Raw genomic sequence first — 18969 nt, 5'->3', positions numbered from 1 at the left:
TGCCCTTTACTGATCCAGCCTCTGGCCCATCCATCTGGCCCATCAAGAGTCACTCTCATTTAATCAGTCCATAAAACCTTTGAGAAATCAGTCTTAAGATATTTCTTGAACCATTCTTGAAGTTTTATCTTATGTTTCTTGTTCAAAGGTGGTCGTTTTTCAGCCTTCCTTACCTTGGCCATGTCCCTGAGTATCGCACACCTTGTGCTTTTTGATACTCCAGTAACGTTGCAGCTCTGAAATATGGCAAAACTGGTGGCGAATGGCATCTTGGCAGCGTCACGCTTGATTTTCCTCAATTCATGGGCAGTTATTTTGCACCTTTTTTTAGCCAGCACACTTCTTGTGACCCTGTTGGCTATTTGCCATGAAACGCTTGATTGTTCGGTGATCACGCTTCAAAAGTTTGGAAATATCAAGACTGCTGCATCCCTCTGCAAGACATCTCACAATTTTGGACTTTTCAGAGCCTGTCAAATCTCTCTTCTGACCCATTTTGCCAAAGGAAAGGAAGTTGCGTAATAATTAAGCACACCTTATATAGGGTGTTGATGTCATTAGTCAACACCCCTCCTCATTACAGAGATGCACATCACCAGATTTACTTAATTGGTAGTTGGCTCTCAAGCCTATGCAGCTTGGAGTAGGACAACATGTATAAAAAGTATCAAAGTGATCAAAATATGCATTTGCCTAATAATTCTGCATGCGGTGTGTATGTATTATACATATGTATATATATATATATATATTTTTTTATATATATGAGGGGCGATCCAAAAGTAATGATAATCGGTTATTTCTATTGCACACTGTGATGAACCTGTAGCCGCCATCTTGGTAATGATAAATCATATCCAGGGATGGCCACACTTCAGCAGCCCCCACCCTTGGGACCTTCTGTTAAAACGTCAACTAGATAGTTTCCCCCCATCCAGGCTCCTGTAAGATAAGAAGCCTACTTAACACTTGAATGCTAGGAGCTTCAAAGACTTCGAGAGGAAACACAGCCAGCAGGGGGGGGTGCTTCGTCTATCTGTACCTGACCATTTGTCCCATAGGACTAGTTTCTTTGTCTGTCACAAGCATGGAGGCATAAGATATAGAAACATGAATAGTACACGCATGTTGCGTGGGATGGGCCAATAAAAAAATATCACGGCGTCCCGGAGCCATTGCGCACACAAGCCTCCGCGGTAGACGTTTGTACGTGCTCTGGAAGCCAAGATATAGCGCGGAGCCATTCCTGAGGACCGTATGGTATCATAATTGATATCAAAAGGTCGGTTACGGCGGCCCGAATCCATGGGAACCCCTGGGGGTATCATGAGACCATCCCAGAAGAAGTTATTGGGTTCCATAGAATTTGGGCTTCTGATCGAAGTTAGACCTGAGGGTGGAGACTGAGCCAGCTGACCTCACCAGCAGTGGGCGGGACGGGGCAGGTAAGATAGCAGGACAGACAAGAGATAAGTCAGTCTTGACCCAAGAGTGGTGTGCTGAACATCTGAGCACCAGCTGAGGCCACCAAGGGGAGGAGCAGTTTGACCATGCGGTGGTAGGCCTCAGCCTGTAACAAAGAACCGTGCCTGCGACCGCAGAATCCTCTCCCTGCGTCACAAGAGAATCAAGAAACCGGTAACTGATATGCTGTGGTGATTCTGTGTGTTGTATTCCATTGTTGTATAGTTTAGCCTGACCTTATACCTGTGTATATTTAGTTGTATATCGTGTATCTAGTGTATTATTATAATCAATTACCTCAAGTAATTGTGGGCCTGCCTTTTATTCTGCATAACGAACGCACGTCCGTGTGAGCTCGGCTCAAGCCAAAAACGCTACCCAGGGTTGGTTCCTGACCCGATATAGGCCCATTCACGGACTGGGCGTATATCTAAAATAGGGACTGGTGGCAGCATACCAACTGGGGATTGGGGAAGGCTGGTAGTGACGGTCGGAGGTTCAGATATATATATTCCTGGCGCGGCCAAGGAAGATATATATACCGCCCTCACTACAGAGGGCCCCGATACCCAGTAGGTTACAGGACAGTCTCTCTGGCGACCGCTTATCCTAGGTGCAGTTCCTTGACTGACCTGAGGCTAAGAGGGCGCTAGCGAGTTGTGCTGTGTAGTGACGTTACGGTTTAGTGACGTTGAAGGGATAACACACTACCGTGTTCCCTGCGCTGGTTGCAGCTTCCTGGCACTACTTTCTCTAGGTGCAGTACCTTGACTGACCTGAGAGGTAAGGGGGCGCCAGAGAGCTGCACCCACCGGCCGGCTTTCATCACATTGGTGGCAGAGCGGTGGGATTGCAGAATAATAGTGTTGTGGGACCCCTACTCCCAGGCACTAAAGACTGCCAGTGGTAACTTCCACTGCTGGAGTCTTAAGGTCAGCCCAACGTTAGACGGTCAGGCTAAAAGTATAACAAGGTGTGTGCAAACTCAGGGTTGCAGCGGTGTCGGTTACCAAGATGGCAGACGGCACCAGGAGCAAGACCCTGCAGGAGGCTAATGCTACGGTCCGTGTGGCAGGAGGGGAGGACATTGTTACTCATGGCGAGGAGGAGTCCAGCCCGGGCACCTCAGGGAGCCAGTCCCCAGTATACGGTCCCGCAGTGGGCTGCCCACCACCTACCCAGCCCAGCCTGTCCAGATCACAAGCCCTTTTACAAGCGGCTATGGCAAGTCTCCAGTCTCATGGCGATGCCGTCTACAAAACCCTCCTGGCAGCATCAGAGAAGGCAGCGGAGGAGGAGCGCGAAGCTGCAGAGCGCCGGGAGGCTGCGGAGCGTGAAGCTGCAGAGCACCGGGAGGCTGCGGAGCGTGCAGAGCGAGCTGCGGAGCGCCAGCACCAACTGGACCTGGCCCAGCGGGGGCTTCCGCTAGAGCAACCAACCCATCAGGAGACCAAGTCGTCCAAAGTCCGAGCTGAGGACTTCCCTCTACTGGAGAAGGATGGGGACCTGGACTCCTTTCTGGTGGCATTTGAACGGACCTGTCTTCAGCACCATCTGGCCCGGGATCAGTGGGCCAGATACCTGACCCCCCGTTTGAGGGGTAAGTCCCTGGATGCCTTGGGGGACTTACCTGCCGGGGAGGTACAGAACTACGACTGCATCAAGCGGGCCCTGATCCGGCAGTACAACCTCACTCCCGAGTCGTACCGCCAGAAGTTCCGGAGCCTGCTGCGTGGCCCCAAGGACACCTGGACCGATCATATGCGGGCGCTGTTGAGAGCCGCAGAGCACTGGACCTCGGGTCTAGCGCTTACTACCCGCCAGGAGGTCCAGGAACTGTTCGTCACGGAGCAGTTCTTGTGGAACTGCCCAGAGGACCTCCGACAGTTCCTCCGTGACCGAAAACCAACAGGGGCTTCTGCTACAGCCGCCCTGGCAGACGAGTATGCCAATAACAGGGCGCCTGAGCTGAAGAAGTCTGCCAGCAGCACCTGGAGAGGGGGTAAGCCCAGTCATGCCCCTGTTTCCCCGGCCCCTAGAACACAAGGGGTGTATCCCCCTGTTGCCCTCTCCAGGCAAGGACCAGACGTAAGACGTTGTCATCTATGCAACAAACCAGGACACTTTAGGGCTGAGTGTCCCCAGCGCCAAAAGACCCCATCCCAGTCCCAGAGAGCGCCCAATGTTTTGTGTGTGGGAGGGGGTGGTGGTAGGTCCCTGGACAACATCCAACCCGTCACCATAGGCCGTTCTGCGGTCATGGGACTGCGGGACACGGGCGCTGAACGAACACTGGTACGGCCTGAGGTGGTGTCCCCCCAGGACTTGGTACCAGGAAAGACTCTTTCCGTCTCCGGGGTTGGAGGCGTGGAGCCGGCACTTCCCGTTGCCATGGTGTATTTGGACTGGGGTGCCGGAAGGGGGATGCGGGAGGTGGGAGTAACGCCAAATATTCCCGCAAATGTTTTATTAGGGACCGACTTGGGGCGTCTAGTATCGCAGTATGTACCCTCTGAACCCCCAAGTTCGGCCCCCCAAGAGTGTATTGATTTGTCTGCTGCTAATGCCAACCATGTTGTATGTAGTGTGTGTCCTGCTGAGGAGGAGGGAGTGAAACCTGAGGGTAACACCTGCACAGACACAACACAAACAGGGTTAGTGAAAGCAGGTGGGGAGTGTGGGGATGCCCGCAGAGGTGCTCAGCCGGCGTGCCGTGACCTCTTGTCCTCCGGTGAGGGAGGGGGCGGGCAGGATTCTGTAGAGGGAAGCTCAGGGATGGAGAGGGGGGCAGCTACCGGCAGTGTAGGGCTCCCAGGGGTATCCAGGCTGCTGAGTATAGGCCCACTGCAGGGGGAGGAACAGGCCATGGGAGGTGGGGGTGTCCCAAGAGAGGAGCCGCCAGGTAAGACCCCAGGGCAGGAGTTCCTCACATCCGAGATGTCCAAAGGCCTAGGAAGCCTGCCTGATCGGGCGGCTTGGTCAGAAACAGAGGGGAAGCAGGCACTACCCACGGTCACAGCGGTCATAGCCGCTGTCACCAGGAGTGGGAGCGCCGGAGCCCAAGGAGCCTTGCAGAGGTCCGACGGCTTCCCCACTTCTGACCAAGTGTCTGCCGGGTCAGACAGCGGCCAGGTGACATGCCCGGAGGGGCTGACAGAGGATGTGGCAGTTTCGTCGATTCTGGCCACATCAAGTCAGGAATTTCAGGCTGCGTTGGAAGCAGACGACAGCCTGAAAGCTCTCAAGGAACAGGCGGCACAGCCTCCCATGGAGTCAGACTGCGAGCGGGTGGTCTGGGACCAGGGACGGCTGTACCGGGTAACGGTCCAGCAGGGTTCACCGGAGGCGTGGCCCAGGGACCGACAGTTAGTGGTACCCTATCCGTTCAGGGCGGAATTGTTGCGGATCGCACACGAGATTCCGATGGCCGGACACCTAGGGATCGCTAAAACCAAGGCCAGGATAGCTCAGCATTTCTACTGGCCTGGGATGGGAGCCGCGGTGGGTGCCTACTGCCGTTCGTGTGACACCTGTCAGAGGGTGGGGAAGGCGGGGCCGCGCCCCAAAGCCCCACTGGTAACTCTGCCAATCATCGAAGAGCCTTTCTCGAGGGTCGCTGTGGATCTTATTGGACCTCTGTCCACTCCCAGCCACTCCGGGAAATGCTTCATACTCACGGTAGTGGACTATGCCACCCGGTACCCGGAAGCGGTAGCTTTGTCGTCCATTCGGGCCGACAAGGTGGCTACCGCCTTACTGGAGATCTTCTCCAGAGTGGGTTTCCCCCAAGAAATGCTCACCGACCGAGGGACCCAGTTCATGTCGCGGCTGATGGAGTCCCTCTGTAAGCAAATGCAGGTGCAACATCTGGTGGCCAGCCCGTATCACCCACAGACTAATGGCCTGTGTGAGCGGTTCAATGGCACCTTAAAGCAGATGCTTAAGATGTTGGTCGACTCCCACGGGAGAGACTGGGAGCGTCACCTCCCACACCTCCTATTTGCTTACCGGGAGGTTCCGCAGGCCTCAACGGGGTTCTCCCCCTTTGAGCTCCTGTACGGGCGACGGGTACGGGGCCCCCTGGCTCTGGTGAAGGAAGCATGGGAAGGGGATTTGGCCACCCCCGAGGTGTCGGTCATCGAGTATGTCGTGCGCCACCGGGACAGGATGATGGCCTTGGCAAAGCTGGTGCAGGACAATATGGCCCAGGCCCAGGCCGACCAGAAGCGGTGGTACGACCAGAATGCTTGTGAGAGGACCTACCAGGTGGGTCAAAAGGTGTGGGTACTGGTCCCCGTACCACAGAACAAGCTTCAGGCAGCCTGGGAAGGTCCCTACTTCGTGCACCAGAAACTCAATGCCGTCACCTATCTGGTCACCCTGGATCACGCCCGTGGAAGGAGGAAGGCCTTCCACGTGAACATGATGAAGGCTCATCATGAGCGGGAAGCGACTGCCCACCCAGTGTGCAACCTTCCCGAGGAAGGAGAGGTAGAAACCCTCCTGGATCTGCTCACCCAAGCCAAGGCGGGTGGGTCCATCGAGGATGTGGGGGTTGGCCACCAGCTCACGGAGGACCAACGGTCCCAGCTGGGGACCACCCTGCACCCCTTCCGGGGGCTGTTCAGCAGCCTGCCCGGAAGGACTGAGATGGCTGTCCACGACGTGGACACTGGCGATCACCCGCCGATCCGGCGTTCAGCATATCGGGTCTCTTTCGAGGTGCAGGGAAACAGGCGCCAAGAGATAGACGAGATGCTGAAGCTGGGGGTGATCCAGGCATCCAGCAGCGCGTGGGCCTCGCCTGTAGTCCTCGTACCAAAGAAGGACCGAACTACACGGTTCTGCGTGGACTACCGGGGGCTCAACGCTGTAACGGCCACCGATGCGTTCCCCATACCACGCATCGATGACCTGCTCGATCGGATGGCCGGGGCTAAGTACCTGACCATCATGGATCTGAGCCGGGGGTACTGGCAGATTCCTCTGACCCCCGCGGCAAGGGAACGCTCTGCCTTTATCACCCCTTTTGGACTGTACGAGTCCACAGTGATGCCATTCGGCATGAAGAATGCCCCTGCCACTTTTCAGCGGATGGTCAATACGCTGCTTGAGGGACTTGAAGGGTACGCGGCTGCGTACTTGGACGATATTGCAGTCTTCAGTCCCACTTGGGAGGATCACCTAGAGCACCTGCGGCAGGTGCTCGGTCGGATCCACCGGGCAGGCTTGACCATCAAGCCGGAAAAGTGCCAGCTGGGCATGAGTGAGGTCCTCTACCTGGGTCACCGGGTAGGCGGGGGGGTTCTGAAGCCAGAACCGGGGAAAGTGGATGCCATCGCATCCTGGCCCACTCCTAGGACCAAAAAGCAGGTGATGTCCTTCTTGGGGACCGCCGGGTACTATAGGAGGTTCGTCCCACACTATAGCACCCTGGCCAAGCCCCTGACGGACCTCACCAAGAAGAAGCTGCCCGTCGCAGTCGACTGGACAGTCGCCTGCGAGACAGCTTTCGGGGCACTCAAGGCCGCCCTAAGTAGCTCCCCTGTACTGCAAGCTGCCGACTTCGACCGGCCGTTTGTGGTACAGACCGACGCCAGTGACTTTGGCCTCGGTGCTGTGCTAAGTCAGGTCAACACGACAGGCCAGGAACATCCTGTCTTGTACCTGAGCAGGAAGCTACTGCCCCGGGAGGTGGCTTACTCCACGGTGGAAAAAGAATGCCTGGCAATTGTATGGGCCCTGCAGCGTCTGCAGCCCTACTTGTACGGGAGCCATTTCACCGTGGAGACGGACCACAACCCCCTCAGCTGGTTACACACGGTCTCTGGGTCGAATGGCAGGTTGCTACGCTGGAGCCTCGCTCTCCAGCAGTACCACTTCTCCATTCGCCACAGAAGAGGCCGTGACCACGGTAACGCTGACGGGTTATCCCGGCAAGGGGAGGGTGCAGAAGGACGCACGGGGGAACACAGGAATGTGCTACCCCCTCGCGCCCTCGTATAGGGGGAGGTGTGATGAACCTGTAGCCGCCATCTTGGTAATGATAAATCATATCCAGGGATGGCCACACTTCAGCAGCCCCCACCCTTGGGACCTTCTGTTAAAACGTCAACTAGATAGTTTCCCCCCATCCAGGCTCCTGTAAGATAAGAAGCCTACTTAACACTTGAATGCTAGGAGCTTCAAAGACTTCGAGAGGAAACACAGCCAGCAGGGGGGGGTGCTTCGTCTATCTGTACCTGACCATTTGTCCCATAGGACTAGTTTCTTTGTCTGTCACAAGCATGGAGGCATAAGATATAGAAACATGAATAGTACACGCATGTTGCGTGGGATGGGCCAATAAAAAAATATCACGGCGTCCCGGAGCCATTGCGCACACAAGCCTCCGCGGTAGACGTTTGTACGTGCTCTGGAAGCCAAGATATAGCGCGGAGCCATTCCTGAGGACCGTATGGTATCATAATTGATATCAAAAGGTCGGTTACGGCGGCCCGAATCCATGGGAACCCCTGGGGGTATCATGAGACCATCCCAGAAGAAGTTATTGGGTTCCATAGAATTTGGGCTTCTGATCGAAGTTAGACCTGAGGGTGGAGACTGAGCCAGCTGACCTCACCAGCAGTGGGCGGGACGGGGCAGGTAAGATAGCAGGACAGACAAGAGATAAGTCAGTCTTGACCCAAGAGTGGTGTGCTGAACATCTGAGCACCAGCTGAGGCCACCAAGGGGAGGAGCAGTTTGACCATGCGGTGGTAGGCCTCAGCCTGTAACAAAGAACCGTGCCTGCGACCGCAGAATCCTCTCCCTGCGTCACAAGAGAATCAAGAAACCGGTAACTGATATGCTGTGGTGATTCTGTGTGTTGTATTCCATTGTTGTATAGTTTAGCCTGACCTTATACCTGTGTATATTTAGTTGTATATCGTGTATCTAGTGTATTATTATAATCAATTACCTCAAGTAATTGTGGGCCTGCCTTTTATTCTGCATAACGAACGCACGTCCGTGTGAGCTCGGCTCAAGCCAAAAACGCTACCCAGGGTTGGTTCCTGACCCGATATAGGCCCATTCACGGACTGGGCGTATATCTAAAATAGGGACTGGTGGCAGCATACCAACTGGGGATTGGGGAAGGCTGGTAGTGACGGTCGGAGGTTCAGATATATATATTCCTGGCGCGGCCAAGGAAGATATATATACCGCCCTCACTACAGAGGGCCCCGATACCCAGTAGGTTACAGGACAGTCTCTCTGGCGACCGCTTATCCTAGGTGCAGTTCCTTGACTGACCTGAGGCTAAGAGGGCGCTAGCGAGTTGTGCTGTGTAGTGACGTTACGGTTTAGTGACGTTGAAGGGATAACACACTACCGTGTTCCCTGCGCTGGTTGCAGCTTCCTGGCACTACTTTCTCTAGGTGCAGTACCTTGACTGACCTGAGAGGTAAGGGGGCGCCAGAGAGCTGCACCCACCGGCCGGCTTTCATCACACACACACAAATTAAAATAAAATGTTTTCTTCTCTCTTAGGTACCCACTAGTCCAGGAAAAAAAATCACTTAAATAGGCCACGATTCCCGGGAGCTACATTCATTTGAATAGGAACTGCCGAGGAGTGAACATCAAAATGGAAAAAAACGAGCTCAGAGCTGTCATCAAATACCTCTGCTTGAAAAAAAATGACTACCAAAGACATACACAGCGACTTGGTGGAAACATTGGGGGACTCTTCTCCTCCATATTCCACAGTTGCACGCTGGGCCAAGGAATTTAAGCTGGGAAGAACATTGACGGAAGATGAACATCGTGAAGGACGCCCATCCACGTCCCTCAATGAAGAAAACGTGAAAAAAGTTGAAGAAGTTGTATTGGCCGATCGAAGAGTGACTATCAGGCATGTAGCTGAGGTCACAGGGATCTCATATGGCAGTATTCAAAGAATCCTTGCAAAAGAATTGCATATGAGAAAGGTCTGGGCGCGTTGGGTGCCAAAAATGTTAACCGACGAGTAAAAGAAGAAACGAGTTGACATTTCAATAGCAAATCTCGAAAAGTTCCAAGCAGACAAGGAGAATTTTTTGTCACGTTTTTTGACCATGGACGAGACCTGGATCCACCACTTTGATCCCGAAACGAAACAACAATCGATGACATGGAAAAGAGCCAACGAACCGACGCCGAAGAAATTCAAAGTGTCAAGCTCAGCAGGGAAGGTTATGGCGTCCGTTTTTTGACGACAATAGCGACGTGATAACCGCTGTTGGGGATTTTTTTGAGGGTCAAGATCAAGAATTTTTTTCAAAGGGAACTCTAAGTTTAGAAAAGAGATGGACTAAACGTATACACTTGTTAGGAGACTATGTAGAAAAATATTTTTTTTTTTACTATATTCATTGTGTTTAGTATTGATTATCATTACTTTTAGATCGCCCTAATATATATATATATATATATATATATATATATATATATATATATATATATATATATATATATATATATATATATATATATATATATATATATATATATACATACATACACAAACATACACAGGCTGGTCCAAAAGTAGGTGGACAGAAAATAATAACATTTATTTTGATTTATATATAAAATTATATTTACTAACACAAGCATTACATTGACAATTAAAATTTATTCTGAACAATAATGCAAAAGCCCTTAAATTTTATCAAAGCAGGTGCTCAAACTATTTTCTATTACAATTTGCACAGCTTTGAAGTCGCCTCTTACGCTTCAACAAACTTTTTTGCACAAGTCTCTTTGGGTATTAATTTCTTGAAATGCATCTCTTATGTAATTTTTCAAATCACTGACACTTTTTGGTTTTTGACTATAAACTTTGTCCTTGAGTACTCTCCAAAAGAAAATATCCATTGGGGTCAAGTCTGGTGAATGTGCCGGCCAATCAAGTGGGCCTCTTCGGCCAATCCATTTATTAGGAAATGTTTCATCAAGATACTCGCGGACTACTCTTGAATAATGTGGAGGGGCCCCATCCTGTTGGAAATAAAGGTCATTTGAATTAGGCTGTTGCTGTAATTGGGGAACAACTTGATTCATTAGAATTTCGAGATACTTATCTCCTGTGACTGTCCCATCAAAAAATATTGGTCCTAAAACACCAAAACTTGAAATCCCACCCCAAACATTGACACCAGGCTCATTTAGTTGTTGCTCTAATGTTAAATGCATGTTCTCATTATACCAGTAAATACAATGATGTTTGTTAATATGGCCGGAGAATTTGAAAGAAGCTTCATCACTCCACATAATGTTATCTAAAATTACTGGGTTTTCTTCAATTTCGTTAAGCATAATCGCACTAAATTGCAGCCGCCTGTCTGGATCATCCTCCAATAAACCATGAATTAGACGTGGACGATAAACGTTCCACCCAATAGATTTCAGGATTCGCATGATAGAAGCTCGTGAAATTCCCAATTCCACAGAGGCTCTTCTTGTGGACTTTTTTGGACTCTGAACAAATGTTTCAGCAACAAATTGTTTATTATCTTCTGCACAGACTGTTTTGGGTCGACCAGTTTTTGGAGCATTAAGGATTGAGCCAGTGGCATTGAATTTGTCACAAATGCGGTAAATGGTTTGTCTCTTTGGGGCTTGAGTACCAAATGTTTCAACTCAATTTGCTCTAACGGTTTCAGCATTTTGAGATTTTCAATACTCTGTTAAAATCCATTTTCTTTGATCTGTATTTAAATTATTTGCCATTATGTGTTATCTGAAAAGAAAACAGATTTGGGGGAGATCTATGTGTGAAAACTAGATCTGTGAAACTGGGTCAGTTGCCCTTAGCAACCAATCAGATTCCACCTTTCATTTTCCAAAGAGTCTGTGAGGAATGAAGAGTGGAATCTGATTGGTTGCTAAGGGCAACTGAGACAGTTTCACTTTACACCATGTTTGATAAATCTCCCCCTTCATAACCTTATTACACTTTCTGTCCACCCTGTAATAAATATATTATATATATATATATATATATATATATATATATATATATATATATATATATACACACACACACACACATACAACCCCTTTAAATGTACGATAGGATCACCGCAAACATTTTACGTTACCAATACCAACAAAGTATCAGTCGAGCAGAGATGTATCTGACATATATAACAACCCCTTTGTTAAAACATCTGGCACTTTTGGACTCCATTTATTGTGGGTCAGTGGGGCCAAAATATCAAACAGTTTTCACCAAAATTCTGGCGTAAAACTATTTGAGATGTCACCGACTAATCAAAAGGGGAATTGCCGAATGCAGACGACAAATTCATTACAATTTTTGAAGTGTTGCACGACAGCTGAAAGATGAACCAAATACATTGAGCCCTCAATGATAGGATCTTATACTGTGCTAGACAAAGCACAGGGGTGCATTCCCTCTGTATAAGAAACTAGAGTCAAAATTAAGGTAATAAAAAGAAAAATAAACATATAAAGACATAATGATCAGTCTTCCTATAGGTAAGAGACTGCATTACCTGGATTCAAAAGTGGGATCCAAGGAGTAACGTTTCTCCTTGAGGAGAGTGACATGTCAAGCCTGACATGCCAAGGTGAGGAGACTTTTAAGCCGCATTGCTCTTCTGGGAAATATGCAAATTGTCTCTTCAGAAAAGGAAGAGGACTAGAACTCTAGTGCCACCTATAGGAAGAGACAATTTGCATATTTCCTCAGAGGAGTATTGCGGCTTAAAAGTCTCCTCACCTGGGCATGCCAGGCTTGACATATCGCTCTTTGCAAGGAGAAACATTACCCTTTGGATTCCGGCCAGACGACTCTCACTCAGCCAAACCATATCTCACACTTTACAGTGCGGAAAGGCAGTACCCTGAAACACAGTGTCTGCAAATTGAGGTTTTGGCTTTAATCCTAAGTCATGTGACAAGGCTCGTTAGAGCGTCGATACTGACTTTAAAGATTGCTACTTCCTATAGATGGCACTAGAGTTCTAGTCCTCTTCCTCTCTGAAAATAATTTTCTTAATTCAAAGGAATAGGATTCCGAACTAGACAAATCCTAAAAGTTTTGTGGAGCCTACTGAAATAGACTAAAAGACCTTTTTAAAATGCTTCAGAAGCCTTTGCAGGTGTTTTTTGTTAATTATTCTAATTTACTGAGATAATGACTTTTGTGTTTTCATTGGCTGTAAGCCACAATCATCAACATTGACAGAAATAAACACTTGAAATAGATCACTCTGTTTGTAATGACTATGTAATATAGGAGTTTCACTTTTTGTATTGAAGAACTGAAATAAATTACCTTTTAGATGATATTCTAATTTAGTGAGAAGCACCTGTATAACCTAGAATAAATAAATGGTAAATTAATAGCAATATTATATGTAAATAACATAGGGTACTTAGAGGACATTATTTTGATCAAAAAACGTAAAAGCCATTCCACCATGACAAGGTGTACCCAATCGGGATGGTCCTATCCCTAAAGTAAAACCTCTCTCTGTCAGCCGGCCTCAACAGATGGGGGCAGAGCAGGACCCAGGTCTGTCTGTTTAACACCTGCCCATGGAAAGGTTTACACCTAAACACTAGACCTGCCACGGTAAACAAATGCATTACACTTATATCAACTTCTCTTCCAGCTGATTTCTTTGGTTTTGATTTAGTTTTTTGTACTTTGTACCCACAGTGGCATGGCTCCCCCTTTTTTTTGGGCAGTGCATTTATTTTATATAGCTTTCCACGGGCAGGTGTTTAAATAGTCAGACCTGGGTCCTGCTCTGCCCCCATCCATTTTGAAGCCTGCTGGCACTTATCGAGGTGAGTTAATAGAGTTAGGGATCACTCTGATTGGGGTCACCTTGTCGCAGTGGGATGGCTTTTATGCTATTTTAGATCAAAACAGTGTCTAAGTATCCTATGTTATTTACATGTACTAATACTATCACCATTTACTTACTGCAGGGGATTTGCTTATTTTGTTTTTATTCTAGGTTATGCTTTATGTTTGTGAATGGCCACAGTGTGAATGTGCACCTACACATTGCACTTACATCAACATGCGTTCTAGCTCATCGTAAAACTATAAAAATCTGGGTTCAGTGAAGACAGATTTTCACATTACTGAGATAAAATCTTACAAGTACCAACTGTAATCTATGGAGTAGGGAGGAGGAGCTTAAGACAGACAGATATTCTGCTGCAAGTTCACCAGAAACAACAGTTAAACTTTAAAACTATTGTGAAAAAAAGCTAAAAGTGCAACTGTTGTTTCAGGAGAACTTGCAGCCGAAAGTCCGTGTCTGCCTGTAGAATCTTGTAGAAAATAACAGTTGGTGATATAAGATTCTATGAAGAAGAGAGGGGGTGGGAGGAGCTAAAGGCAAACACAGATATTCTGCTGCAAGTTCTCCAGAAATGACAGTTACACTTTTAATTTATAGTTTAAAAAAAATGCTAAAATGTAACTGTCGTTTCAGGAGAACTTGCAGCAGAATGTCTGTGTTTGAGCAGGTTGAGCTCTAATGGTAGCGATCCGACTAGCTGTAGTGCTGGAGGTCTCTCGAAGCTCTCGTACATTAGACCTTGCACGTCTCACATGAATCGGCCGACAGAGGCTATGCTTCCGGTGAGTATAGGCAACGCTGGCAGTTTTTCCTGCCGCATTACAATAGATAGGATCCTTATTGTCTGAGGACATAAAATCTTTGATGGCTTCTTTATCCAGAGCAGCTAGCGATCGGCATATAGGATTCTGCATCTTCTTTTCAGCAATGAAAATGATCGTGAGGGCTTTTTTTTTTAATGAACTGCAATAAACCTCACAAAGAGAAGGCACATTAAGAGCCCATCATCCCATTGACTATCTGTTGACAGCAGATGGGGCTCAGAATGGATTCCAGCCCATACAATTCTTCTCAATGTCACATCATGTCAGACAATAAAACGACAAGCACTTGACCTCCCCGAACAACGGATTAAGTGTTCACCCTCTCATGTCATCAAGAACGAAGGAGAAGAAATATTTTATAGATTTCAGAGAGCTGCTTACCTCCTACCAAAAAACGAATAGCTCAAGTCATCAGCAGTCAAATAATGCTGCCTCCTCATAACCTCCTGCCGGATCCATAATCCCAAAGAGATCCACATCCCTACAAGGTCCAATCGTGACGTGTAACCAGAGGAGATGGCAAGGCGAGGAGTCCTTCATTATTCAGTATCAAGCATGACCGACGGTCACTTTTTAATTTTTTCACATATATGTGCTCACCCGACCGTGACTTTTTTTCCCTGACAGTTTACATAAATCTAACACTTTTTTTGTAGTCTAAACGTATTAAAAAAACAGTAAACCTAAACTTATTATATACTTTTTCATAGATGTAGCAATACATTTATAAAATGCACCACAATGGGGAATGATCAATCCTCACCTGCTCCTCGGGATTTGGCCACAAATAAAGTATGTAAATAGGTGCTAAAAAAAAAAAAATTGTTAAAACAAAATAATATACTTTCTTATCATACACCCACTGCTCCTCCATACTGCTGCTGGTTATTCCAGACAGGTTTCTTGCTTCCTCTTCCATAGATGGTTGTCAAGTAAACGCAATAGTCAATCAGTGGCCGCTGATTGGCTACAGTGGTCAGTTTCTGTATGAGCTGGAAGACAGAGTCAGCTCCAGCCCCGCTCCCGTCCGCGCTACAGCCCAGCTCCAGCCCCGCTCCCGTCCGCGCTACAGCCCAGCTCCAGCCCCAGCCCCGCTCCCGTCCGCGCTACAGCCCAGCTCCAGCCCCGCTCCCGTCCGCGCTACAGCCCAGCTCCAGCCCCGCTCCCGTCCGCGCTACAGCCCAGCTCCAGCCCCGCTCCCGTCCGCGCTACAGCCCAGCTCCAGCCCCGCTCCCGTCCGCGCTACAGCCCAGCTCCAGCCCCGCTCCCGTCCGCGCTACAGCCCAGCTCCAGTCCCGCTCCCGTCCGCGCTACAGCCCAGCTCCAGCCCCGCTCCCGTCCGCGCTACAGCCCAGCTCCAGCCCCGCTCCCGTCCGCGCTACAGCCCAGCTCCAGCCCCGCTCCCGTCCGCGCTACAGCCCAGCTCCAGCCCCGCTCCCGTCCGCGCTACAGCCCAGCTCCAGCCCCGCTCCCGTCCGCGCTACAGCCCAGCTCCAGCCCCGCTCCCGTCCGCGCTACAGCCCAGCTCCAGCCCCGCTCCCATCTATACTACAGCCCAGCTCCAGCCCCGCTCCCATCTATACTACAGCCCAGCTCCAGCCCCGCTCCCATCTATACTACAGCCCAGCTCCAGCCCCGCTCCCATCTATACTACAGCCCAGCTCCAGCCCCGCTCCCATCTATACTACAGCCCAGCTCCAGCCCCGCTCCCATCTATACTACAGCCCAGCTCCAGCCCCGCTCCCATCTATACTACAGCCCAGCTCCAGCCCCGCTCCCGTCTATACTACAGCCCAGCTCCAGCCCCGCTCCCGTCCGCACTACAGCCCAGCTCCAGCCCCGCTCCCGTCCGCACTACAGCCCAGCTCCAGTCCCGCTCCCGTCCGCACTACAGCCCAGTTCCAGTCCCGCTCCCGTCCGCACTATAGCCCAGCTCCAGTCCCGCTCCCGTCCGCACTATAGCCCAGCTCCAGTCCCGCTCCCGTCCGCACTACAGCCCAGCTCCAGTCCCGCTCCCGTCCGCACTACAGCCCAGCTCCAGTCCCGCTCCCGTCCGCACTACAGCCCAGCTCCAGTCCCGCTCCCGTCCGCACTACAGCCCAGCTCCAGTCCCGCTCCCGTCCGCACTACAGCCCAGCTCCAGTCCCGCTCCCGTCCGCACTACAGCCCAGCTCCAGTCCCGCTCCCGTCCGCACTACAGCCCAGCTCCAGTCCCGCTCCCGTCCGCACTACAGCCCAGCTCCAGTCCCGCTCCCGTCCGCACTACAGCCCAGCTCCAGTCCCGCTCCCGTCCGCACTACAGCCCAGCTCCAGTCCCGCTCCCGTCCGCACTACAGCCCAGCTCCAGTCCCGCTCCCGTCCGCACTACAGCCCAGCTCCAGTCCCGCTCCCGTCCGCACTACAGCCCAGCTCCAGTCCCGCTCCCGTCCGCACTACAGCCCAGCTCCAGTCCCGCTCCCGTCCGCACTACAGCCCAGCTCCAGTCCCGCTCCCGTCCGCACTACAGCCCAGCTCCAGTCCCGCTCCCGTCCGCACTACAGCCCAGCTCCAGTCCCGCTCCCGTCCGCACTACAGCCCAGCTCCAGTCCCGCTCCCGTCCGCACTACAGCCCAGCTCCCGTCCTGCTCCCGTCCGCACTACAGCCCAGCTCCAGAATATACTACAGCCCAGCTCCAGTCCCGCTCCCGTCTGCACTACAGCCCAGCTCCAGCCCCGCTCCCGTCCGCACTACAGCCCAGCTCCAGTCCCGCTCCCGTCCGCACTACAGCCCAGCTCCCGTCCCGCTCCCGTCCGCACTACAGCCCAGCTCCCGTCCCGCTCCCGTCCGCACTACAGCCCAGCTCCCGTCCCACTCCTGTCCGCACTACAGCCCTGCTCCCGTCCCGCTCCCATCTGCACTACAGCCCAGCTCCCATCTATACTACAGCCCAGCTACAGCCCCGCTCCCATCTATATTACAGCCCAGCTCCAGTCCCGCTCCCGTCTATACTACAGCCCAGCTCCAGTTCCGCTCCCATCTATACTACAGCCCAGCTCCAGTCCCGCTCCCGTCTATACTACAGCCCAGCTCCAGTCCCGATCCCGTCTATACTACAGCCCAGCTCCAGTCCCGCTCCCGTCTATACTACAGCCCAGCTCCAGTCCCGATCCTGTCTATACTACAGCCCAGCTCCAGTCCCGATCCCGTCTATACTACAGCCCAGCTCCAGTCCCGATCCCGTCTATACTACAGCCCAGCTCCAGTCCCGATCCCGTCTATACTACAGCCCAGCTCCAGTCCCGCTCCCGTCCCCACTACAGCCCTGCTTCCGCCTACACTACAGCCCAGCTCCAGCCCTGCTGACAGAAGGATGTAGCGCTATACTGAAATCATAAATCATAAGGAGGGGGAAAGAGAGGAAAAGAGTGTGAATAAATATAAAATATAACTTTTAATATCAATTAAATTAAAATACCAATAAATTTATATATACATAAAATCAAATTGTTACATACATCCAATTGGATGTATATAGGGTCGATATTATATTATAAACTCAGACCCTGTAAATCCTGGATTGTGTATTACAGCACATCTAAATTTGTATAAATCCACCACCAATGTCCCTCAAAATTAAAATTAAAGATGGGGAATTGTATAAGGATGTCCCTATTAGATGTCTGTTTCCCTAATATCTCCAAATCTGTCACTATGGAAAATAATTGCGGATCACCGCTAAATATATTACAAGTGACCATACAAATGAATAAAGCGGGATCCCCGCAAAAATTCACCTTAGAGAAAGCCGGCGAAACGCGCGTCAGGGACGTCTATGTCCTGTGTATTGGCATGTCAGCCACAACTCTTATGCCCCTTCCCTACCCACTCACTATGCCCCCGTCAGGTCCTACGATATAGCGTCTCACTGGAGTTTGACAGCTCCTGGTTACACTGGCCGCGTGCTTACCACGTGCACGCAGTCAGCGTGTGAGACGGCTTGTCGGTGTTAGGAGCGAAGGTGCAGCCCTGTACATAGCTGCCTCTGGCAGATTACTGCCCGCTCCCTACACCGCCGCGGGGGTCTAGATTTAGGGCGCTGTACACCGCAACTAACGGGGACATAATATATCCCCGTTTATCCAAACTGTCAGAATTATCCTCCGGGTGAATTTTTGCGGGGATCCCGCTTTATTCATTTGTATGGTCACTTGTAATATAAGAGTGACCCTCATTAACTTGTGACAGTGGATATCTTTGATAACAGCAACAGCGGTCACATTAAATAGCAATCTACAGTTCCCATACCGCATACTGATTTATATCCACCTTTTAATCAGAATTTAGCGGTGATCCGCAATTATTTTCCATATTGACAGATTTGGAGATATTAGGGAAACAGACATCTAATAGGGACATCCTTATACAATTCCCCATCTTTAATTTTAATTTTGAGGGACATTGGTGGTGGATTTATACAAATTTACATGTGCTGTAATACACAATCCAGGACTTACAGGGTCTGAGTTTATAATATAATATCGACCCTATATACATCCAATTGGATGTCTGTAACAATTTGATTTTATATATATATAAATTTATTGGTATTTTAATTTAATTGATATTAAAAGTTATATTTTATATTTATTCACACTCTTTTCCTCTCTTTCCCCCTCCTTATGATTTATGATCTATTTCGGTGATGTTTACCAGTGTGGATATTGTCCAACAAATCAGACTTTATTGAGTTTCTATACTGAAATCAGCAATGAGCAATGGCGGATCTGGACAGCAATCAACTGATAGAAGACAGTGGAGCTGAACTGCA

At 50.0% G+C, this 18969-nt stretch overlaps 1 protein-coding gene across 3 annotated transcripts in view; it reads right to left on the bottom strand.

Moving 5' to 3' along the window:
- The window catches only part of CAMKMT (calmodulin-lysine N-methyltransferase), a 659144-nt gene that overhangs the window by 639261 nt on the left and 914 nt on the right, over positions 1–18969 (bottom strand). The window lies entirely within an intron of this gene.

Source organism: Phyllobates terribilis, unplaced genomic scaffold, assembly GCF_046119375.1.
Source record: "Phyllobates terribilis strain yellow unplaced genomic scaffold, ASM4611937v1 Scaffold_3__8_contigs__length_932513732, whole genome shotgun sequence".
Classification (NCBI taxonomy): Eukaryota; Metazoa; Chordata; class Amphibia; order Anura; family Dendrobatidae; genus Phyllobates; species Phyllobates terribilis.
Note: the sequence above shows the minus strand (reverse complement) of the source record. Positions and strands in the feature narration are given on the sequence as shown.